Source organism: Cebus imitator, unplaced genomic scaffold, assembly GCF_001604975.1.
Source record: "Cebus imitator isolate Cc_AM_T3 unplaced genomic scaffold, Cebus_imitator-1.0 Scaffold202, whole genome shotgun sequence".
Lineage (NCBI taxonomy): Eukaryota > Metazoa > Chordata > Mammalia > Primates > Cebidae > Cebus > Cebus imitator.
Genome location: NW_016107517.1, coordinates 1,015,530 through 1,039,490, shown reverse-complemented (window position 1 = coordinate 1,039,490; position 23,961 = coordinate 1,015,530). Strand labels below are relative to the sequence as shown.

At 35.6% G+C, this 23,961-nt stretch overlaps 1 long non-coding RNA gene across 1 annotated transcript; it reads right to left on the bottom strand.

The window, feature by feature from the left end:
- Positions 1-142: 142 nt before the first annotated feature.
- LOC108317415 lies at positions 143-17,262 on the bottom strand. The gene is made up of 4 exons (XR_001830735.2): positions 17,150-17,262; positions 16,106-16,190; positions 12,758-12,763; positions 143-152 (listed from the first exon to the last, which is right to left on the bottom strand). It is a non-coding gene; the product is annotated as an uncharacterized LOC108317415 (long non-coding RNA).
- Between the last annotated feature and the right edge of the window lie 6,699 nt (positions 17,263-23,961).

The window sequence follows — 23,961 nt, the reverse complement described above, 5'->3', positions numbered from 1 at the left end:
AAAAAAAAAAAAAAAAAAAGAACAAAGCACTAAGATTCCTACCTAGAAATTCTGTGCTTCCCTCTTCAAGTGGCTCTCACTGATCTGTCCCCTCAAGAAAATTCTAGGCCATCAACAGAAGGAGATCTCCAGGCTTGGTTCCCTCCTGGGTCCTAGTGCAAAGGAGCACAGATGCTCGCACCTGTCTGAACACAGCCTCTGGGGCAGTTGAGGTATTCTAACCCATTGTACTTGGAAAACTTGAGCTTTCTATCTTAAGTTCACCCTTCCAACCAGCAGTGAGTGGCAGGAATGTGGGACTGCTAGTTGCCTTACTCAGTGACCTGTTAAGAAAACACAACATCTGAAAAACTTAATTTTTCTTTAAAGTCAATAAACTCTCTTGGACAAATAGGTATCCATGACGGGGTGAGGTACTTTGTCTTATTAACCCTTTGGTGGCCTGATGACATCAAATGCACACAGGCAGGAGCAAAACTAAACTGCTCTTACTGCACCACTGCCCTTGGTAAATTCTATTTAGTTAGCACTTACATCCCATTCTCCCCCTCTATAGGGGGAAGTTGTGGGGCTTTCCCGCCACATTATCACAGGATGCCACTGTCCATGGGCATAATAAAAAGTGTTGCACAAGTGAGACATTATTGCTGTAGAAATGAGGGTTAGTCTGCATCTGCATTTCTTCAAATCTGAAATATAGATTTTAGATTTGTAAAATATATAGCATTATTAAGGGCACCAATAAGACACAAAAGCAAAACAATGATGCCATTAACTCTGATAAAACAGTAATTTAAAAATACATCCCAATGTCAGAGATGTTCAAATGTGAATAATTATACATTCTAGAATCTATAAAACATAGAAAATAGAAAAAATATATATACAATTACCTAAGGAGGTACTATCAAAGTAGACTTAAAAGGCATATATGCATTTCTTAACAAATAATACAAGTAATTATTGCAACACAATATAATATACATTCAGTTCCAATGTGTCAATCAAGTTCACGTACTTCTTTTAGCTTTCTTTCTGAGCCTGGCTAATTAATTTGCATACAATATCATTTTGAATTTTTTCTACCTTAACACCCTTTGTCTTAACAATTTTTCCTGAGTTAGGCTTACCTTTGGGTTCAAGACCTCTTAAACTTACTTTTTAAAAAGTTTTTTTAGTAACAACAACAACAAAAAAAGTATGATGGGTATGTGTGTGTGCTTGTGCATGCATGCGTTTTAGGAATCAAGGCATAAATAAGGCTACAATTAAGCTATGGCTTCCATGTATGTCTGCTCACTGAGTGAGTTTATATGCTCAGAAGCAGTTCCTACAGAAGTTCATTCACTTAGTGTCGAATAATAGGATTTGAACTCATTCTGTGTTCTGCATTATTGTGTATCTCCTTAAGAATAACTGTATTGTGTCATTAATTAGAATAAAAATAAGGTATAGATACAAGTCTTAAGTGGTAACAATTTAACAGTATAAGAAAAATGACAGAAAAAAGAGAACTGTTAAGTGTCATGGTTAGAATTTAGAGAATACTAAAAGTCTTTGAAATTGTCAGCATGTTTTTCAAAATGGAGAATGTATTTTCACTAGCATCACTTTCCTTTCTCTAGCTCACTTCCAAGAATTGAATGTCTCTTTTGGGTATGAATCAGTGTCTTATGTTTTATTTTTCTTTTCTTAAAAAGTAATTTATTTGCATCTCTTTTGAGGTTATCATCCATCTTGAAAGTCTGGGGGTAAAAATCCTTACTAGCTTCTTTAAAAACATGTAACAATATAGTGAAATATTTTTACCCTGAGAAGTTAACACTGAGTGGGTGTTTAGGATCATGTGTTTGTAGCTATAAGGAATCCTCCCCCAGTTTCTAATTTACTACAGACTCAGAAACCCGTGTGTTGACCTACATGTCCAAGCTCAACAGACGAGTGTTTAAGAGCACAGGAAGTGACACAGAGAAACAAAGCAGGATACCTGTCTGGGTCACTGTTGACCCATCATGCTTAACTAATTTTTCAGTGATCTCTGACCCAGATTTCCAGAGTTCCACAGGGATTTCTATCTTTCATCTAACAAATCCTACACCTGCATTCAATTAATGAAACAAAACTCGACTTTGTTATCCGATAAACTGAATTCCTAGAGTCATTGAGACAATTGTTTTATTATTGTATTGACAAATTATCCTATTAACAACTGGCTACTAGAAAAATCAATTAAAATCTTGGCTGACAGGTTGGAATATGGTTAAATAAGTATGAATGTGAATTGAAGAGTGAGTTAATAGTTTTTTAAAAAAATATAATTTGTAAATTAATAGCAATTAGATCAAAATCAGAAATATATGTTGAAAATAAGAATGCTAAATTATAACATGCCATATGGAGCTGCTCTATATTGAGTTTAATTTTATTTCATGCTGATGTACTTAGGAATATCAATGTTTTATTTCATTTTCTCTAACAAATATTTCCAGATATCCTATTTGTCCTGATTCCTGACTATTATAAGGAATTGGTAAATTCCCTGTAAACTACTCTAGTTTTTTAGTTTACTGGTAAACTACCTTGTAAAATATTTAATATGTGGAGTGAAAAATAATCAGATCTTTGAACCTTTGGCCATAAAATATTATTCATTAATTTGTTTACTTTTTATAGTAATTGCTTATGTATTTAGAATATTGAGATCCATGGTCAAGGGAATTTAAAGCTGACTACCATTTTGACTTTAGGGATTTAAGAAACCCTACTTTTATTCCTAAAGTCGAAGGTTTGACTTTTCAAATTTTTGGCTCAAAAAAAGTTTAACTTTTCTTTTAGCTAGTAATAGAAAAATTCTTGGTATTTACTTCTGTCCCCTGAATAGCCCACTTAAATGATACTTTAAGTAAAAGTAAGTAAAATTAGATGTGTTCTATAAAGACAACATTATACTTAAGATGTTTAAGGGTCATATAATTGAAATCTCAAAGCATACTTTCAGAAAGAATAATCAAAAACCACCCTGAATGAGAGAATGAAATCTTCAAAGAAAAGCTATACTTCTTCCAAAGTATATTACCTTTAGTGGCATTAAAACTGTCTAAAAATCTGGTAAGTGTTGCTTTGGAGGGTGAGGGAAATTAATCTCACCTAGTCACTGATTTATTGCACTAGAAAGTGACTTGGAAATGTAGAACTTTAAAATTTGAAAGAGAATAAAGAATAATTTTATCACTGAGCATGAGCCAAATGTTTCATGGAGTTGTCAGTGTGATATCTTTTCCTATAAATAGGTTTGCTGATTGCAGAAAGCACACATTTGTCTAAATGATACCTGATCTCTGTCATTCACTTAAATGGTAGATTTTGTTTTTCTCCTGCAAGATGCCATCAGTCAGTTTAGAAGAAGGAATATTGATAATCAAGTGAAAGAACAATTCACCTCCAGAAGTACAGAGACACAGATGTGAATACAAAAAGTAAAAATAAAATGCAAAGAATAAAAGGAGGCCCAGAAACCATAAAGGCTGATGTGCAACCTAAGCTCAGGTTACTAACTGAGAACCAAAAATAATAAAAATGGATTGTTAATACATAGTGCATCCAGAGAATACTTTCTAATATTACTAATAATGCTTCTACATATATTCTGTTTTCTGGCTCTTTAAGCTACTTACTTCACTGTCATGTTTCAGAAGTCGCTGAAATAATCATCAAAACAAATATTTAGACTTTAGAGATGTGGTTTCCAAATAATTTTACAGCATTATGAACAGGATAGGATATGCATTTTATCTTCTCCTTCTTTGAACTTTGTCCCAGCCCTTGCTTTTTGGCCAGGTGGGTGTTCACTCATTGAGAATCCCAGGGGTTCTCTTTGACGTTATGCTGATCTCTATGCATGTCCTCTTCACATTGATATCTGTCGAAATGCCACCTACTTTTTAAGACTAGCACATGTCCTATCTCTACCATGAAACCATCCCTTTGCACTTCTATGAGAATTAGATGTCACTCCTCCAACTACTTTAGTATTTGAAATTTGTACAACTCTTGTGAAGTTCACATAACTGTACCATTCAAGGCAGAACAGAGAAATGTATTAGCAAACACACACAACAAACAGACATACGCACAGAATTCCAGACAAGTGCTGTAATGGTTGTCCTTTGTAGGCTCAGGATAAAGTTCAGAAATGCTGCCATTTGCATAGATTTCCTTAACTCAGTAAAGAATAAGGGGCAGGAAACCTCCCTTTAACCCCTTTCATAAGGACACTAATCCATTCATAAAGGTCAAGCGCTCAGACTTAATTGCTTCCCAAAAGACTCCACTTCTTGATACTCTTACGTTTGGATGCTAGGTTTCAGCACAGGAATTTTGGAAAGACACATTTAGAACATAGCAGAAAGCCATGGTCTCTTGTCCAGTTTAAAACCCTGAGTCTGTTTGTGACCTAGAATCTCTTTAATTAAGGGTAAACTAGGTAAACTTGAAAAGTGGCTCCACGGTAACATCACAAAGATATAAATCCAGTTTCTAGCTCAAAAGACTTGTAGCCATGTACCAAATGTACTTAGGAATGGTGATTATAGCAATATTTCTGATACATTTTAATACTACCTCTAGGTTAACAGTAATTTCTGGGGACCTGGAACACCTCTTTGCTCCACTGGTCGTAAGAGGGATCTATGGGAATTACGAGTTTCAATCAGATTCATCATAAGTTTCAGACCCTATTTCTGTATATATATTTAGAATGGACATTCTACACTTGGCAAAAAAACCATGGAATGGAGGCCAATTAATGTAGAAAGGGTCAATATGAAACCTTTTAAATCACCTCTACCAATGCAGTACTTTAAAATAAATACTATATATCTCCATGTATTTATGATTTAGAGTGACAATCACAGATTTGAATACAAGGATGAGCATTTCCCTAATGTTTGTTTTTTCTTTTATTTTAAAATAACCCACTTTATTGAGATATAACTTACATGCAATAAAATTTACCTTTTAAAAGTGTGTACAATTGGTAGTTTTTAGTATATTCATGGAGTTGTGTAATTATCACCAAAATTAATTTTAGAACATGTTCATCACCTCCCAAAGAAACTCTGTACACATTAGCAGTCAATTACCATTCCTCCTTCCCTCTAATCCTGGAAACTACTAATCTATTTTCTGTCTCTGGATGTGTCTGTCCTGGACATTTCATATAAATGGAATAATACCGTATATGGCCTTTTGTGACCAGCTTCTTTTATTTAGCATAATGTTTTTAAAGGTCATCCATGTTTTAGTATATATTGATACTTCATTTTTTTAGTAGTATTCTGTTATGTGGCTATACCACATTTATTTATCCATTAACTGTTGGACGTTGAGTTGTTTCTTCTTTGGGTTATTACAAATAATACTGCTATGAATATTAGACTACAAGTTTTTATGTGAACATATCTTCTTATATCTCTTGAGTACATATCTAGGGATAAAATTTCTGAATCAGATGAACAATTTTGAGGAGCTGCAATACTGTTTTCTAATGTGGCTGGACCAGTTTACATTCCTACCAGTGGTGCACAATGGTTACAATTTCTTCAAATCTTCACCAACACTTGTTATTGTCTGTCTTTTATTATTATTATTATTATTATTATAGCCATTCTAGTGAAGTAGTATTTCATTGTGGTTTTGATTTTCATTTCTCTTATGATTAATGATGTAGGGCATCTTTCAATGTGCTTATTGGACATTTGGATATCTCCTTTGGAGAAATTTTACCTTTAAATTATTTGACCATAAGAATTTTCTATGTATTCTGGATACATGCCCTTTATAGGTATATGAGTTAAAAATTTATCTGTTCCCATTTTGTGGGTTGTATTTTTAGTTTATTTTATTGTCAGCTTCACAGAGGCATAATCGACAAGTAAAAATTGTACATATTCAAGGAGTTCAGTGTGTAATTTTGATATATATATATATACACACACACACTGTGAAATCATTGCCACAACTAAGCTAACGAACATATCCATCACTTCACATTGCTACCTCTTGAGTGTGTGTGATAATATTTAAGATCTACCCTCTTAGCAAATTTCAAGTATCCAATTATTTTTTATTAACTGTAGTCACCATGCTGTACATTAGGTTTTTAGATCTTATTCATCATATAACTACAAGTTTGTACCCTTTGACTAACATCTCCACATTTCCCCAATCGCTCACCACTACCCCAAACACTAGTAACCACGTTTCTACTGTTTCTATGGATTCAACTTTTTAGGTTTCACGCACAAGTGCGATCACTTAGTATTTTTCTTTCTGTTGTTGGCATATTTCACTTATTACTTAACGTAATATCCTCTAGGCTCATTCATGTTATTGTAAATGTCAGCGTTTTCTTCTTTATTAAGGTTGAATAATATTTGTTGTGTGTGTGTGTATATATATATACATATATGTATGTGTATATATATTGTGTATATAAGTATATATATAACTATCTATATTAATACATATCATGTTATTTTTAATCATCCTCTGTTGAACACCTAGCTTGTTTCTATATTTTGGATATAGTACAGTGCTACAATGAACATAGGAGTGCAAGCATTTCACTGAGATGTGTTTTTATCCTCTTTGCTTACTTCTAAACAGAAGTGGAATTGCTGGATTATATGGCAGTTCTGTTTTTATTTTTTGAGGTCCCTCTATACTGTTTTCCATAATCGTGGTAGCAATTTACATTCTCATCAACCTATAACAGAGGAAAATTCCCTTTCCTTCACATAGTTGCCAACCTCCCTTATTTGATATTTTGATAATAGTCATCCTAATAAGTGAGAGGTGATGTCTCATTGTAGTTTTGGTGTGTATGTTTTGACAATTAATGATATTGAGCATCTTTTCATAAACTTTTTGGATATCTATTAATATATATCTTCTTTGAAAAAAGTCTATTCATGTATGTTTTCCATTTTTTAATCCTTCTATTTGTTTTGTTTTTTTTGCTACTGAGTTGCATGCGTTCCTTATATTTTGTGAATATTAATCACTTATCAAATATATGGTTTGCAAATATGCCCTGCCATTCTATAGATTGCATTTTTATTATGTTGATGGTTTTCATTGCTGTAAGAATTTTTTTTTATTCCACTTGTCTGTTTTTGCTTTTGTTATCTGTGTTTTAGGTATGTCCAAAATGTTTTAGGTATGTCCAAAATCACATTGCCAAGACCAATAGAGCTTTTCCTCATGTTTTATTCTAGGAGTCTTATACTGTTAGGTCTTATGTTTAAGACTTTAATCCATTTTGAGGCGTGTGTGTGTGTGTGTGTGTGTGTGTGTGTGTGTGTATGGTGTAAGATATGGATTCAATTTCATTTTTTTTTTCTGTATTGATATCGAGTTTTCCCAAAACTGTTTTTTGGAGAGACTGTCCTTTTTTCATTTTGTATTCTTGATAACTTTGTTGTTGGTTGACCTTATATGTTTGGGTTTATTTCTGGGATTTCTATTCTGTTCCTTTAGCCTATGTGTGTTTTATGCCTGTCTCATACTGTCTTGATTACTATAGCTTTGTAATATAATTTAAAATCAGAAAATGTGATGCCTCAAGCTTTGTTTTTTTCCTTCAGAATTGCTTTGCTTTTTTCATTACTTCACTTTTTGTTTATGTTTTTAAAATGATAGTGAGTCTCTTCTAGGCATCATATAGTTGGGTCGTGGGTAGTTTTTGTTGTTCATTTTTTGTTTGTTTGTTTGTTAAACAGTCATTTTATCTCTTTGATTGAATAATCAATTTATATTCAAGATAACTATTGATAGGTAAGGACTTACAACTGCCATTTTATTAATTATTTCCTGGCCATTTTGTAGATCTTTGTTCTTTTTTCTCTCTCTCTTGCTATCTTGTTTTGTGATTTGATGATTTTCTGTAGTTGCATGCTTTGATTCCTCTCTCTATATTTTGTATATCTACCACATTTTTACTTTGTGTCTACTATAATATTTACCTAAAACGATTTATAGTTATATAGTCTATTTTAAGCTGCTAACAACTTTTATTGCCTACAAAAATTCTATACTATTACTTCATTGCCTCCCCATATTTTATGTTTTTGATGTCACAACTTAAATGTTTTAATAGTATGTATCTATTAACAAATTTTTGTAACTATTATTTTAGTAGTTTTGTCTTTTAATATTTATACTAGCGCTATAAGTGATTTACACATACACTGTACACATACTATAATAGCACTACAGTATTACAGTATTCTGACTTTGACTATATACTTACTTTTACCAGTAGTTTTCATACTTTTAATATTTTTGTTTTACTAATTAACATATTTTTGTTCCAGTTTGAATAATTTCCTTGAACATTTCTTATAAGGCAAGTCTGATATAATTGAACTACTTCAGCTTTTGCTTTTCTGTGAATATCTTTATCCTCTTCATTTCTGAAAGATAGTTTTGCTGGAGAAAGTATTCATGGTGGAAATTTTTAAATTTCTTTCAGTGCTTTGACTATATTATCCTCCTAGCTCTCTCAGCCTGCTATGTCTCTGCTGATAAATCCACTGTAGACTTATAGGTGATCCCTTGCATGTTAGAAACCTCTTTTCTCTTGCTGCTTTCAAAATTCTCATTTGTCTTTGATTTTTTACTGTTATATCTCTTGGAGTATTCTTCTGTGGGTCGAATTGATTGGAAAGACTTTTTTGTTTGTTTGTTTGTTTGTTTTGTTTCTGAGATGGAGTCTGTCTCTGTCACTCTGGCTAGAGTGCAGTGACACCATCTCAGCTCACTGCAATTTCTGACTCCTGGGATCAAGTGATTCTCCTGCCTCAGCCTCCTGAGTAGCTAGAATAACAGACATGAGCCACCGCACCTGGCTAATTTTGTATTTTTGGTAGAGATTTGGTTTCTCCCTTGGTCAGGCTCATCTCAAACTCTCGACCTGAGGTGATACACCCACTTTGGCCTTCCAAAGTGCTAGGATTACAGGTGTGAGCCACTGCACCAGGCTGCTTATTTCTTTTCTTTTTCTTTCCTTTTTTTTTTCCTGCAGTCCTGTTTATATCGGTGTAGTTAGAACTGCCTCGGCAATGCTTATTACTTTAAATAAGTTATTCTGCCCTTTTTATTCTCTCTTATCTTTCTGACATATCTAGATTTAAATATCAGCTTTCTTGATGGTGTACCATAAATTATAAAGATGCTCTTCATTTTTTGCCATTCTTTTTTTTCTTTTTTCTTTGATTTTCAAATTAACTGTCTTTGAGTTCACATATTTTTTTCTGCTTGATCAAGTCTGCTGTTGTTATTCTCTGTTGCATTTTTCATTTTATTTACTGTATTTTTCAGTTCCAAAATTTCAGTTTGGTTATTTTTTATGATTTTGTTCTCTTTATTGAACTTCTCATTTTGTTCTTGCCTTGTTTTTTCTCAATTTTATTGACTTGTCTGTCTTTGTTCTCTTGTAGCTAGTTGAGCTTCCTCAAAACAATTACTTTAAATGTTTTGTCAGGCAACAAGCATATCTACATTTCTTTTGGGCTGCTTGCTGGAATACTATTATCTTCCCTTGATATTGCCATATTTCCTTGATTTTTTGTTTTCCTTAAAGGGTTTTATTGTTATTTTTGCATTTGAATATAAACTTACCTTCTCCAGTTTCTACTGACTGTTTCCAGGACAGAAACAATTTTATCAAACAGTCTGGTTAGAGATTTGGGGAATCTCATAATTTTGTTATGGCTATACCTTCTCCCCAAATCTTATACTTTCTCAGGGGGTGCTTCTTAAGATTGTATGCCTTCTCTAGATCTTACAAATCCAGGCTGAGTGCTGAGAGCTTTTCTTTTTTTTTCACTGAGTCAGTCCCCTGAAATGCTCAAATTTGTGCATTTTCTAAACCTGCATTGTCAAGCTGACTGTCTGCACAAAACACTTTCACTCACTGACTACAAGGACATGTTTAGTAAGCAGGACTGGGGATAGATAAGTGAGGGACAATGGAACCTATAAAGTGTCCACAAACCAATCGTGAGGGAGAATCAATAGGTGAGACTTCCCAGGTAGTTCATGGGTGGGCTTCCTTATGGAGTCTGTTGAGTGATAAGTAGGTTCTGTAGCCACTGTTTCCTGCTGTCAGCCTTTCTTAATCATTCAACCATGCCAGTCAACTCAGAATTCTGTGTGAAACAACAAACATGTGGGCCTCTTGAAAAACATCTCATATGGGTGCTTACTTATCAGGCTACTACTTTCTCCTATGGAAGAAATGTGGGCCAAGGAGATCTCTCTTTGTGCTGAACTGTGACACTTTTGTGGAGTGGTGACTTGAGAAGAGTGAAACTGTTCTTAACCTTTCCAATGTATTTATTCTCAGATATTTTGCTTCAGTGGTGTGCTGGAACATTTCTGGATTCCTAGACTCCCGGAAAAGTATGCTTGTTCATGGGTAGTTGACAAAATTGATATGTCTTTTGGGGGATGATGGTAGAAATCTCTGATTCTGCCATGTTACTGACATCCCTATCTTCTGACATTGATTTGCAATATGGCTGCTTGACCACAGCTAGTAACAGCTGAGTCTTGTGTAAGAGCAAGTAGTGACTCAAATTTTAGTTATTATTCAAGATATAGTTTATTTTTTAGAGAAAATAAATCATGTCAGAGGTACTATTCTTATAATTAATTTTTATTCCATTAAGCTTAGAACATCAGAAACAATTTTATTTGAAAATAACAATTATAAATCTTTTCTGTATTCACTCTGAGCTAAGCCAGTTTTTCAACTTTTTATCATAATTAAATCTCTTTAAACAGCATGATCACCTTATCCTCTCAGAGAGTATTTATTTATTGATGGAATCTTGACAATAAATAATAGGACCCTGTGAGGATGAAATACAAGTATTCTAGATGTCCTGGTAAGAAACACAGCGATCAAGAGTATATAAGAGATAAACCACCTGAAAATCTACTCAAGTATTTGAGGCTGTAGTGGTCTAGGATGCATGGATAAGTTTTTGCATCACATACTCTTTGCCTCTATTCCTAGTGGCTCTCTGCATTTTGGAGACAATTTCACATTGGTTGTGCTCACTGCATGCATTTAAGGTGTAATTCCTAAGGATGTCAGCTTTGTATGAGTTCCAAGATAATAACTTCCTTATTTCTTCAGTGAATCTTGCTTCAGATCATTCAGATAACTTGATTTTATTACTAGAAAATCTACAATGCCATATGGACCCTCTGCTGTCTTAGAACAAAACTATGCTGACTTCCTCTTTGCTCTTCTCATGATAGTGAGTGAATTCTCCTGAGATTTGGTTGTTTAAAAGAGTAGGACCTTCCCCTTCTTTCTCTTCCTCCTTCTCTGGCTATATAAGGGCTTTCTTGCTTCCTCTTTGCCTTTCACCATATTGTAAGTTTCCTGAAGACTCCCTCACCATGCTTTCTGTACAGTCTGTGGAACTGTGAGTCAATGAAACCTCTTTTCTTTATAAATTACCCAGTCTCAGGTAGTTCTTTAGAGCAATGAGAGAATAGACTAATACATCTGGTGATCCTGCTTTCCCACAGGAGAGGTGCAAAATTTTACTGTTTGATGCACCTTGCCTAATGTTTTGGCTTAACAATCAGAAACTTGAAAAATGTTAGCATTGGAGAAATGGTGACAAGGAAGTTTGTGTTTTCTCAACTTTATAGGTGGGCATCTCGAAATGGGACCCGAGTAATATTTTTATCTCACCTGAATATTCATTGAAAGATCCATTCCACAAAGGAGACTCCATATTAAGGTGACTATGATGATCTATTTTTTGGAAGTCAGTTGTTTTGTATAGGCATCTCAATGTTTGCTCATGGGCTCAAAGACAAATGGCCACAGTGGCATGTCTAGGGTTTATACTTGGGCTCAAAAGTTTTTTTCTCAAAGAGACATGGACTTTTTCTCACAGAGACAATTCTGGTTGCTACAACTTCTTTTATTTATTTATTTATTTTTATTTTTATTTTTAAATTTATTTTTGAAACAGAGTCTTGTTCTGTCATCTAGGCTGGAGTACAGTGGCATGATCATTGGTCACTGCATCTTCAATCTCCCGGGCTCAAGTGATCCTCTCACTTCAGCCTACTGAGTAGCTGGGACCACAGGCATGCACCACCATACCCACCTAATTTTTTTTTTGAGAGATGGGGTCTTGCTGTGTTGTCCAGAATGGCCTGAACTTCTATACTCAAGGAATCCTCCTGCTTCATCCTCCCAACCTGGTAGCTCACTTCTGAATGCCCAGTATACTAACAACAAAAGTAAGCATTGATCTTTAATATAGGATATAAAATGAGATGATTAATTTTATTTGTCAACTTGGGAAGAATATGGTGCTCTGTTGGCTGGTCAGAAACTAGTCTAGATATTGTTGTGAAGTTATTTTTTAGATGTCATTAATGTTTACAATCAGTAAACTTCAATTAAAGCAGATTCACTCTCATAATGTGAGTAGGCTTCCTCTGATCAATTGAAGGCTATAAGAGCAAAGACTGAGGTTTCCCAAAGAAGAATTAATTCTGCCTCAAGACTGCAACGTAGAAATCTTGCCTGTGCTCCTGGCCTGCTGGTCTGCCCTGTGAATTTCAGACTCAAGACTGCAGCATTTTTTTTTTTCTTGTGTTGTTACAGGGTCTTGCTCTGTCACCCAGGCTGGAGAGCAGTAGCACAATCACGGCTCACTACAACCTCCTCCTTCTGGGTTCAGGTGATTTTCTTGCCTCAGCCCACTGAGTAGCTGGGACTACAGGCATGCACCACCATGCCCAACTAATTTTTGTATTTTTAGTAGAGACGGTGTTTTGTCACATTGGACAGGCTGGTGTTGAACTCCTGACCTCAGATGATCTCTCTGTCTCAGCCTCCCAAAGTGCTGGGATTACAGGCGTGAGCCACTGAGCCCAGCTGAAACATCAACTCTTTCCTGAATTTCTAACCTATCAGCCTATCTTACAGATCTATACATTTTAGACTTTCCAGCCTCCACAGTTGCAGAAGCCAATTCTTTAAAATAATTTCACATCTTTCGTTCCCATCAAATATATCCTATTGAAACTGTTGCTCCTAGAACACTAACTGGTATAGGGTTTGTTACTATTAGTGCTTAAAGATGATGACTTTTGCTGAATTGGTTCTGAGGTTCCTGGCATTTGTTCTCTAATATGATTAGAGTTAATGGCACTAATGTCTCTATTTCCAGTTGCAAAGATAGAATTGGTAGTCCACGGCATGATGTGGCAATAGAGATAGATAAATTATCACTGGATAATCTTATTCAAAATCTACAAAAGGCAAGATTCTGGGTGACCATGTATTTGATACCTTAGAATATTTTTGTCAAACTACTGTACATAATGAGACTGGCCCCGAATTGTACTAGTCAAAGTGATAAAAGTAAAGTATGAGCTCAGTGACTCAAATTCCCAGGTGCTGTATAAATGCCTTGAAAATGTGCATGTTTGCCCTGAAAGCAATTATTATCTTCTATAGCTGCAGAGCTTAGATTGCTGAAAACCAAACCCAAAGCCTTATTCTGCAAGTGGCTAAGTTACAAGGCACAATGAATTCCCAACCTCATAGGATGTCTGCTGTGAAAGTAAGGACATTGGCTAAGAAAAGATAAGATTCTAAAAATTGAAATGGGGATATATGAGAAAACCCGAGGAAACTGGGGACATTGAACCCCTAAATGCTGACTAGACTCAGTGGCCAAAAAAAATCAATCTTTTTATTTCTTTCTGAGGGATTAACTCTGCTTTGCCTGAGGAATGGTGAGACCTTATTCTAGTTGTCATGCAAGATAACACTGAGTTTCCTCAGGACCTATTCCCATCAGCCTTCTTTGTTTGTAGACTTCTAACCAGACTGAGGTTTTAGCAGGCCACTAAAGAAGATCTACAAACTGTGACCTATGAGGACGTGCGCTAAACTCCAAGACAACTACATTATTTTTCCAATTTATAGAGATAAAAATCCAAGGAATATGTATGGAAATGAATATTAACAACGTGAAGTAATGGTGGAAGAAACATAGAATGGGAGCAAGATGTGCTTATTGGCATGAGTTTAGTAAGCAGAGATTCTGAGTTTGATGTTGCAGTTTGAGAAGTTAGAAAGGGATCTGTTTGTTTGGTTAGTTGGCTGAAACATAAACAAAAAGATGGTCTACACCAAGGGAAGTCGAAATGCTAGATTTTCCTGACACACCGTAACAGAAGGTATCCAAAGGCTCATAGAGATTCCTATGTTAGGGTGGGTTGATCATGTCAGATCTGCTCACTCACCCTAGGAGGAAGGTATGGAGGACAGTCTTTTCACTGTGACTGTGAAAAATAAATTTGAAAGTGCAGTCCTGCTAACTGGGAGAGCTCTGTGGTTGCTCTTTTCTGAAAATCAGTAATTACGGTGGGAAATGCTGCCAGAATAATGTTAGCTACGGATTTAATCTCTGTTTATCTAACTAGAGTTGCTATTTATAACCTTGGTTTTCTATTTTTTATTCCACATTCTCTTTGCCCTCAGTCAGCATCTCAGCTGTGAAGATAGTTTTACATGACAGATTTAACTAAACCTGCATTCCAAATAGGTCTGAGCTCTTTATGATTCTAATTTTACTGGAAGTAACACTTACCTAACTAGTATTATATCTAAATATTCAGTGGGCCATTGTCAGAAGGACGAGATACCTGGCAATACCACTGATTCCCATTCAATACAATGTCTCGGTTATTTTTAAGTTAAATAATTTTTGGTCATAAATAATCAGCACTGTGGTAGTAAGACAGTTAGGAGTCATTGGAAGCTGAAAAGAGGAGAATCTTTAAGTGTCTCTTCCAGGCTTTTCTTGGCTTTTGACTTTGTAACACCAAAGCCCGCCTCCGTTTTCAGATTATCTTCTCCTCTGTGTCTGTGTCTTCTCTTAGTCTCTCTCGTAAAGGTATTGGTCATAGGATATAAAATCTACTTGGGTAATGTGAGATGAGCTCATCTCAAGTTTCTTAATAATATTTGCAGAGATTTTTTTTCCCCAATTAAGGTCATATTTACAGGTTCATGGTCTTAAGACATGGGCAGGCCAGGCATGGTGGCTCACCTCTGTAATCCCAGCACTTTGGGAGGCTGGGGTGGGCAGATCACCCGAGTTCTGGATGTTGAGATCAGAAACCCTGTCTCTACAAAAAAAAAAAAATTAGCCGGGCATGGTGGCGAATAACTGTAATCCCAGCTATGTGGGAGGTAGAGGTTGTGGAGAGCTGAGATCACGCCATTGCACTCCAGCCTGGACAACAAGACCAAAACTCCANTGTAGAGACTGGTTCTTGCTATTTTGCCAAGGTTGGTCTCAAACTTCTGACCTCAAGCAATCCTCCCACCTCCGCCTCCCAAAGCACTGTGATTACAGGCATGAGCCACTGTGCCTGAAGTAACTTTTTAACAGCTCCTTTCTTTTTTTCTTCTACAGTTGAGCCAATATATATTTTTTAAAGCTCTAAGATTTTCACAATAATTTGCATGATCAGCAATAAGGTAAGGCAGGGCAACCAGCTATATTCACTAATTCAAAATTGTTCATAATCTAGGCAAGAATTGGGATACTTGGTCTTTGCAAAGGGAATTCTGTACACAATGAATAGTGTAGAAAAGAATATTTGCTATATGTGACTTTGCCATATAAAAGCAGAGCCATCACTAGGCAAAACATGACAGTGAAAGAGGAAAATCTCAGAGAGGTCCTCCCATCAATCAATCTGTTGTCAAGTTTCACTCATGGTATCTTGGCTTTGGCATTTTTTGCAGGAACAGTACAAACCTTCATATCTGCAGTCAGAATTCCGTATTCAGTAAAGTCCATAATAAAAATAGGTCTCTAAGAAAACTTAACATTCTTTTACTTAACAATCTTTTCATTAATATTTTAATACAGATGAATATTCTATAAAAACATATTAAAAATGATTCTGAAATACTTGTAGTGCTAATATATTTTTATCCAGAGTATAGAATCACAGTACAATCTTCATATACTTTTACCTTCACAAGTTCTTTAAATACAGCATGCTGAATCATTTTTCTTTTGTTAAGACCAGATGCCATCTCTTCAAGATCAATAGCAGACCTTTATAATGGTGGTTGGTGATTGGGGTAGGGAAGAGAAAATCAATTAAGAAACTCTAAGAAAAAAAAGCTTCTGCTCCAAAGAATGTAAGGCTATTCAGTCATTCATATTAACAGTCTTCCAATTAACATGTATGTAATCACTACAGATTCATAAGTCTAGAACACAAAGAGTTTTAACCATGAAATATTGGATGCAAGACTTTGGTTTTCAAGGATTACACTTGAAATTATAAATATTAATTTGTCCTAATATCACCACAAATAACTAGTTTTATTTACTTTTCTTGCAGCTTATATATTTTATATATCTTTACAACAGAAATCAGAACTACTTTGTTTCTAAATGCTTAAATACTGGTAGTCCCACAATTAATCTTGGTGGAACAATAAAAGGTGAGATGTCTAAAGCATGATAAGGGATAAGATTAAGCCGTTAACTGAGCTACCTGTATTGTTCTGTGTGTCCTGCCAACTCAGTGCCTCTCCCAATGAATAAAATAACTGAGACCACACACATTAATTCTTCATTCAAATATGAAACAGAGAAACCAAAAGAACAAAAGAGAATACAGTTCTCCAATAATGAAGGTTGATTAATATCATCTTAAGTCTAAAAAGAATAAAATGGCAGTACTTTTCTAGGAAGAGCCTGAATGTTAGAAGGCTTTATATATTAAATCACTATATAGTATTTAATCGAATCCATCCAAATAAAAGACTAGAAAAATAGAAAAAAAAATGGTAACGAAATGAAAATCATATTAGTTTATTCTTTGAACCATCATTATGGAAACGTACTACACATGCACTTGTCCAACATATGAGCTCTAACCCAGCACTTTTGCAGTGCTGCAGAGCACAAATGATTCCTGATAAAGCAAACATTTCTAGTTAGTGCCTCTTTCCAATAAATTAAACTTAGCTATGCCTGTTTTTTACCTGATTAATTTAACTTACTTAACATTTTCTCTTAGTTGCTTCACTAGTTTAATATTAACATCTGCTTCCAACAAAGCGGTACAGACTTCTTTTAGCATAGCATTCAATACCTGAAAGTAAAGAAATAATTGAAATTTAAAGTACCCAATGTATCATTTCAGTTCCCTAAAAACAATAGTTGATCACTTATATAACCATAGCTTAATAAAATAATACTACACTACTGGGCTTTTCAGTTATTTCTGGAGAGATAATTTTATTAAATGTTTAGTCATTTTGTCAAAATAAGAAACCCCATTTAGTTTCATACACCCACGTATTAATCACCACAATTTTATTCCTATATAAGAGTAATTACAGGCCGTGCACAGTGGGTAACACCTGTAATCCCAGCACTTTGGGAAGCTGAGGTGGGCAGATGACTTGAGGCAAGGAGTTCAAGACCAGCCTGGTCAACATGGTGAAACCCCATCTCTACTAAAAATACAAAAAATTCGCTGGGTATAGTGGCATGTGCCTATAATCCCAGCTACTCAGGAGGCTGAGGCAGGAGAATCACTTGAACCCAGGAGGCAGAGGCTGCAGTAAGCCAAGATCATGCTACCGCACTCCAGCCTGGGTGAGAGTGAGACTTTGTCTCAAAATAAAATAACACAACAAAAAATGTAATAATAAAGACAATATTCAAGCCAAAAAAAGTTACTACATAATAGATGTTGCCTTTGATGTTTTCTACATTATTGAAGAGCTCCTGTTGCTAATATGTAGTGGTATACAGTCACAATATTTGCTCTTCTTAACTGGACAACTATAGAGGTAAATGTGACAGAAGAAAGTTACCCAGTCTTGCCACTTTTACTTGGAGCAGAAAAATACTGTTGGAAAGGAGACTATCCTCCATTAATAACTTATTATTATTACATTTGTTGAATTGCAAGGCACTGTAGTTAAAAGGTCATAAAATAAAAAGTCTTAAGAAAAGAGGCTTTAACCACTCATGCATATGAAGTGCTCACACACTAGAATGTAAGCTCTATGAGGGTAGGAATTTTAGTCTATTTTGTTCACCACTGTATCGCTGGTGCCAGCAAAACTGTTCGTAAAAACATAGGCCCTCAAATATTTATTCAATGAACCCTCTCCTTCAACTTACTTCGTAGGCTTATTAGTTTTCTTTATCCCTCATTAAACGGGTCTGATAAAATTGGAACTGATCTTTCACTAGAGGGCTTTCTCTTTGTTAATCAGTTAGCAGCATAGTATCAAGAACAGATAAGCTGAAAATTTAAGCAACAGATGTTACTCTACTTTCCACTAAGCAGTCCTCCCCTGGTTTTCTTTCTACTACAAAGACAGAGAGCATAAGGGCTACTACACAACAGGGAAAATGGTTTGGAAAGTTGATTTATTCTGAATTACAAGACCAAACAATGATTTGTGATTTATTGTTTAATAAGAATTATTAGAAAAAACCCTGGACGAGGAATTAGGAAAAAAAGATTCTAATCCTGGTTCTTCCAAATAAACAATCACATGAAACTGACTTTCTGTTTTTGTTAAACAAGAGGCTGAACTAAATGATCTCTAAGATGGTTTCAAATTATTTAACTATCGAGATCATATTCTGCGTTAGAATTTGTTTTCTAACCTCCAAGTTAGAAAGTTCATTTGATACTTAATAACATTTTCTATGATAAATGCTATTTCCCTATTTTATACACTAAGCAATCTAAGGTTGAGGTGCCCAAATTTACATCACACAGCTACTAAATTGCCACAGTGAGACTCTAACAAATGTTGTCTAACACCAAATTCAGTACTTTTCCTTTTTTTTTTTTTTTTTTTTTTTTTGAAAAGTGATACCACATCAGCAGTCTGACCACCCTGAGGCCTCCATGCTATGAGGAAATAAAAAAAAAAAAAAAAAGACATGAGGAATATCATTTTTTTTTTAGAGAAACATCATTAAACTCACTACATTCATCCATTTTTATTGTTTTAAATAAAGAGTTCATGTTAGTGTTAAGTAGTGTTCCATTATTCCATTAAGAGGATATGCCATGATCTTTTTACCCATTTTTTTTTTTTTCTGTTTGTTTTGAGATGGAGTCTTGCTCTGTCGCCCAGGCTGGAGTGCAGTGGCACTATCTCAGCTCACTGCAACCTCTGCTTCCCGGGTTCAAGCGATTCTCCTGTCTCAGCCTCCTGAATAACTGGGACTATAGGCGCGGACTACTACACCCAGCTAATTTTTGTATTTTTATTAGAGAAGGAGTTTCTCCATCTTGGCCAGGCTAGTCTCAAACTTCTGACCTCAGGTGATCCACCCACCTTGGCTTCTCAAAGTGCCGGGATTATAGGCATGAGCCACGGCACCCGGCCTACCCATTTGTTTTTTGATGGACACTTGGGTTGTTTCTAATTTATGGCTATCTGGGGGGAAAGGCCGCACCGAACATTTCTGTAGCAGTCTTTTTTGTGGACTTTTTGTGTTTCTCTTGTGCAAATTTCCAGAAGAAATCATCTGCAAATCTCCTGTCTCTTTGCGCAATTCTCTCTGCTTTGGTAATTTGCTCTGCAGATTCTAGCAACCTTACCTTACCTGAAACCTGACCTGTATCTTCAGCTCTTGGAGAGCTCCAGGCTCTGTTTGGGTACCCTCTCTCTGCCCTGAATCCTGGAAATGCTCTCCAAGCAATAGGTGCACCAATCAAGTGTTCACCCTGTCTGTTTCCCTCCTCTCAGGGGTCACTCACCTATTCTACCTGTTGTCAAATGATTAAAAAATGTTGTTGAATGTATTTTATTCATGTTTTAGCTGTTTAAGACAAAAGGTTGTCTGTTATTATACCAAATTAGAAGAATATCTGTTATCTGTTCATATACCAAAACTAAAAGAATAGCTCTCCTGTTACAAGATATTCTTTTGATTTAGAAATTAATTTTTCTTAATGGAAAAGACATGCAAAATTAGATTAGCACATATATGCCAACTTTTTTGGTTGCTAAACAACAGGCTATAGATTTTAGAGACAGTTTTCTTCTTCCCCAGTTGGTCTTGCTGCAAACCTATTGAATATTTCTACTATCATGCTTGGATGAGCTCAGCTCATTCTAGGTTTTTGCCTCTTTGCCACAGTTTCTATAGGTTTCTGCTCTCTGTGTTGTGTGTTTGCATGATGTCTGTCTGTGCATCACATACATTTGTATATCTATGTTTTTATTGACCGTTTTAAAGGGAAAGGAGATTTATGCTTCAAAGAACCACCTCTTTTCTGAATTATTTTGGTAAATCATTACTGATTTTCTCACTAAATATGAAGCACAAAGTAAGATTTTATTTGAATATATTTCATACAAAACAGTATGCTCACTGTGTTTATACCTCATTATTTGCTTTGATTACATACATTAGCAAATTTCCTGGGTAAAATACCCAAAGCCTCACTGAAATTGGCCCTTATTGCTTCTGAAGATAATCTTTAATGTAATACAATTAGAATGTGTTTGTGAGACATTGAAAATGAACATACTCTTGGGAACCTAAAATCAATTCATTTTTTCCATACTCTGAACAGTAGTAGTTTAAATAAAATTACTTACATGTGTTTATAGAATCTGAAAAAAAAGTACAGAATCAAATCTTCATGCTCCAATATTTAGTAAATTATATATGTATGTCCGTGTCTGTCAATGTACACATATGTGCAAGTAAATATATATACACACTTATATAGAGATATGTATAGAAATAAATGACATATGACATAAGTAATTATAAATGCTTAAATACTTTATGATATTTATGATCACAGGTTTATAAAATAAATCATCTGTACAATGACAGATGACATACATGAATGTGGTCCCAAAAGAACATAATAGTATTTTTACTGTATGGTGTCTATGTTTACATATGTTTTGATACACAAATATTTACCATTCTGTTACAATTGCCTTCAGTGGTCAGTACAGAAGCATGTTGTACAGATTTCTGGCCTAGGAGCAGCAGGTTATGTCATACAGTAGAGGTATGTTTAAGGCTACACCATCTAGGTTTGTGTAAATACACTCTATGGTATTCACATAATGACATATTTTTCCCAACATGTTCCCACTAATAGCAGTTGCATGCCTGTACAGGCAAATCTAGATATAAATGAGATTAATCTAAATAAGAATGTATTGATCAGTGTATTATATTATGTATGAAGATTATGACTCTTTGATAATCTGTGTTTCCATTAGTAATATGTTTTATTAAACAATTGGAAGAATAGAGTTAACCAAAAAAATTCCCCCATAGATGTCTGCTTAGAACTAGCTTATTGCTTTATTATTTTTTTAAATAATGCACATTGGGAGGCCGAGGCAGGCAGATCACCTGAGGTAGGGAGTTTGAGACCAGCATGACCAGCATGGAGAAACCCCATCACTACTAAAAATACAAAATTAGCCTGGCATGGTGGCACAGGCCTGTAATCCCAGCTACTCAGGAGGCTGAGGCAGGAGAATCACTTGAATCTGGGGGACAGAGGTTGAAGTGAACCAAGATCACATGATTACATTCCAGTCTGGGCAATAAGAGTGAAACTCCACCTCAACTAATAATAATAATAATAATAATGCTCAGAAAGTCTTATGTGCCTACATGTAAGACTACTCAAATGATAGCATAAACATGACTCACCTTGGCCAACTGCAAATATCGCAAATGAACACTAAACTGAGACCTAACTTTTTAGTACATTCTTTGTAGTACACTATCAAAAATCTTTGTAAGATAATACTTACAGGTTAGAATTTGCTTATTTGTCTTAAATTTTGGAAATATTTTCATTGCAAATTTAGTCTCATTTAACAAATTAGTTCTCAGAGTTTTAGCATATCCTTTCCACAAGATTTGTTTTTTTCTTTCATGAAAACAATGTATATTTACTACAGATTTTTAAATAATCAGATACTTTATAGAAATAACATTTCTTTCTTTAACCATGTTGTTCCTGGTTGATGAATGGAGTTCATATTTTTTCCTGTCTTATACTTCAGACTCAATCAATATCACCTAGTGTATTAAATGATATACCTATTTGTTTAATATTGTGCAATGTTATAGCCATTGGTGCATGGGAGAAATAAAATCAATTTTAATGCCCACACATTGGATACCTAAGCAGATATAGATTTGAGATTACTGCGAGGGAAGACTATGTAATGAAATGGCTGACTGCCATTTTAAGTGGCTAGGGAGAACTCTTTCCATAGCTCCTGGTTATCTGCAGTATGAAGAGCTTAATGCTCAGCACAGCATAGAGAACCCGCCACAAAGTAGCTCATGCCTGCTTCTCCAGCTCATTGTCAATCTTCTCCTTCACATCCATGGCTGTGGCCACAGTCTGATACTTCACATGTTTGGAATATCCCATATGTCTAGCCCTCTGCTAAGAAAACTTTCAGTGTCTGTGTCTTTCTCATTTTACCTCACCTGCCTTTCTTGTCCTGAGTGAGAGGAGTTCTCTAAGACTGCAATTTGCATAGAATAATTCAGTTTAGTTTAACTGGCTATGCTCCCACTTTTCATTATAGAAACATGGTTCACAGTACATGAGAGGGTGGGCCCGGCAGCTGAAATCTCTGTCTCCCTTGACTTCCATCTAAATCTTTAGAGACTTGTCATCTCCAGGCCTGGCAGATTCTTCAGCCCCCCAATGAAGAACAGATATAAACGATGAAAAAAACGTGTTTCTCTCTGTAACAAGTAGTAAGCTAAAATCCAGAATCAAAGTGACTCATTTCTAATGTTTGCAACATTTTTTTAAAATCATGGAGCTATTTCTACATGTAATAAAGATGAAAATTCTCAATTGAAAGTCAAATGGGATTTTACATCCTCACGATTTTGTGGTATGTAAGAGCTAATCATTTGCACAATCATCAAGCCATATGTAGTAGTATCTTTCTGTTCAGGGCCCCTTGGTGGGCATGGCAAAAGAGCAAATTACACAGACACGGTCCTGTCCCATAGTTTTCAGTCAGTTCCTGTCAATGGAGAAGTCTGTCCTGGTACCTCTCCTTGCTCTTATTCTTCACCAGAAAAACTCCAAAATAGGGATGTGGTATCCTCAAAAGCACTCATGATGTTTATAGTCTTTAACCAGAGCCTTTGCAAACGATGCCTCTTTCCTTTCTTTTTTTGTTTAATTCTTCTTTAAAGTATGACTGACCGTCTCTCTCCAATGCAGGACTTTGCCCAGCTCTTCAGCTGTGGAAAAGCTTCTTTCCCAGAGCCTTGGCTTCACACTTCAGAGCACATGTATGGGGTCTGTCCTGTCCACCAGCAAAAATGAGCCGTCTTTGTCCCTCCTCTTGCCAAAGCATCCATTTTAGTTTTTCTTTATTTCGTTATTTATTTATTTTGAGACAGGTTCTTGCTCTGTTTCCCAGGCCAAAATGGAGTGGCACTATCACAGCTCACTGTAGCCTCAACCTCCTGGGCTTAAGCGATTCTCCTGCCTCAGCCTCCAGAGTAGCTGGGACTACAGGCACATATTACCACACCTGGCTAATTTTTGGTAAAGTCAGGGGCTCACTATGTTGCCCAGGCTAGTCTTGAACTCCTGGGCTCAAGTGATCCTCCTGCCTTGGCCTCCCAAAGGGCTGGGATTACATGTGAGAAGCACTGCACCCAGCAGAACACCCATTTTTAAACCAGACAGTCTCAACCTTCTTCTTCCCCTCCATGAAATTGCCTCTACAGAAGGGTGTCTTGCCCCTTCCTATGTTGCTCAATTTTCCTATGGAAGTTGGTGTTTTTCTACTGGGCAAGTGCC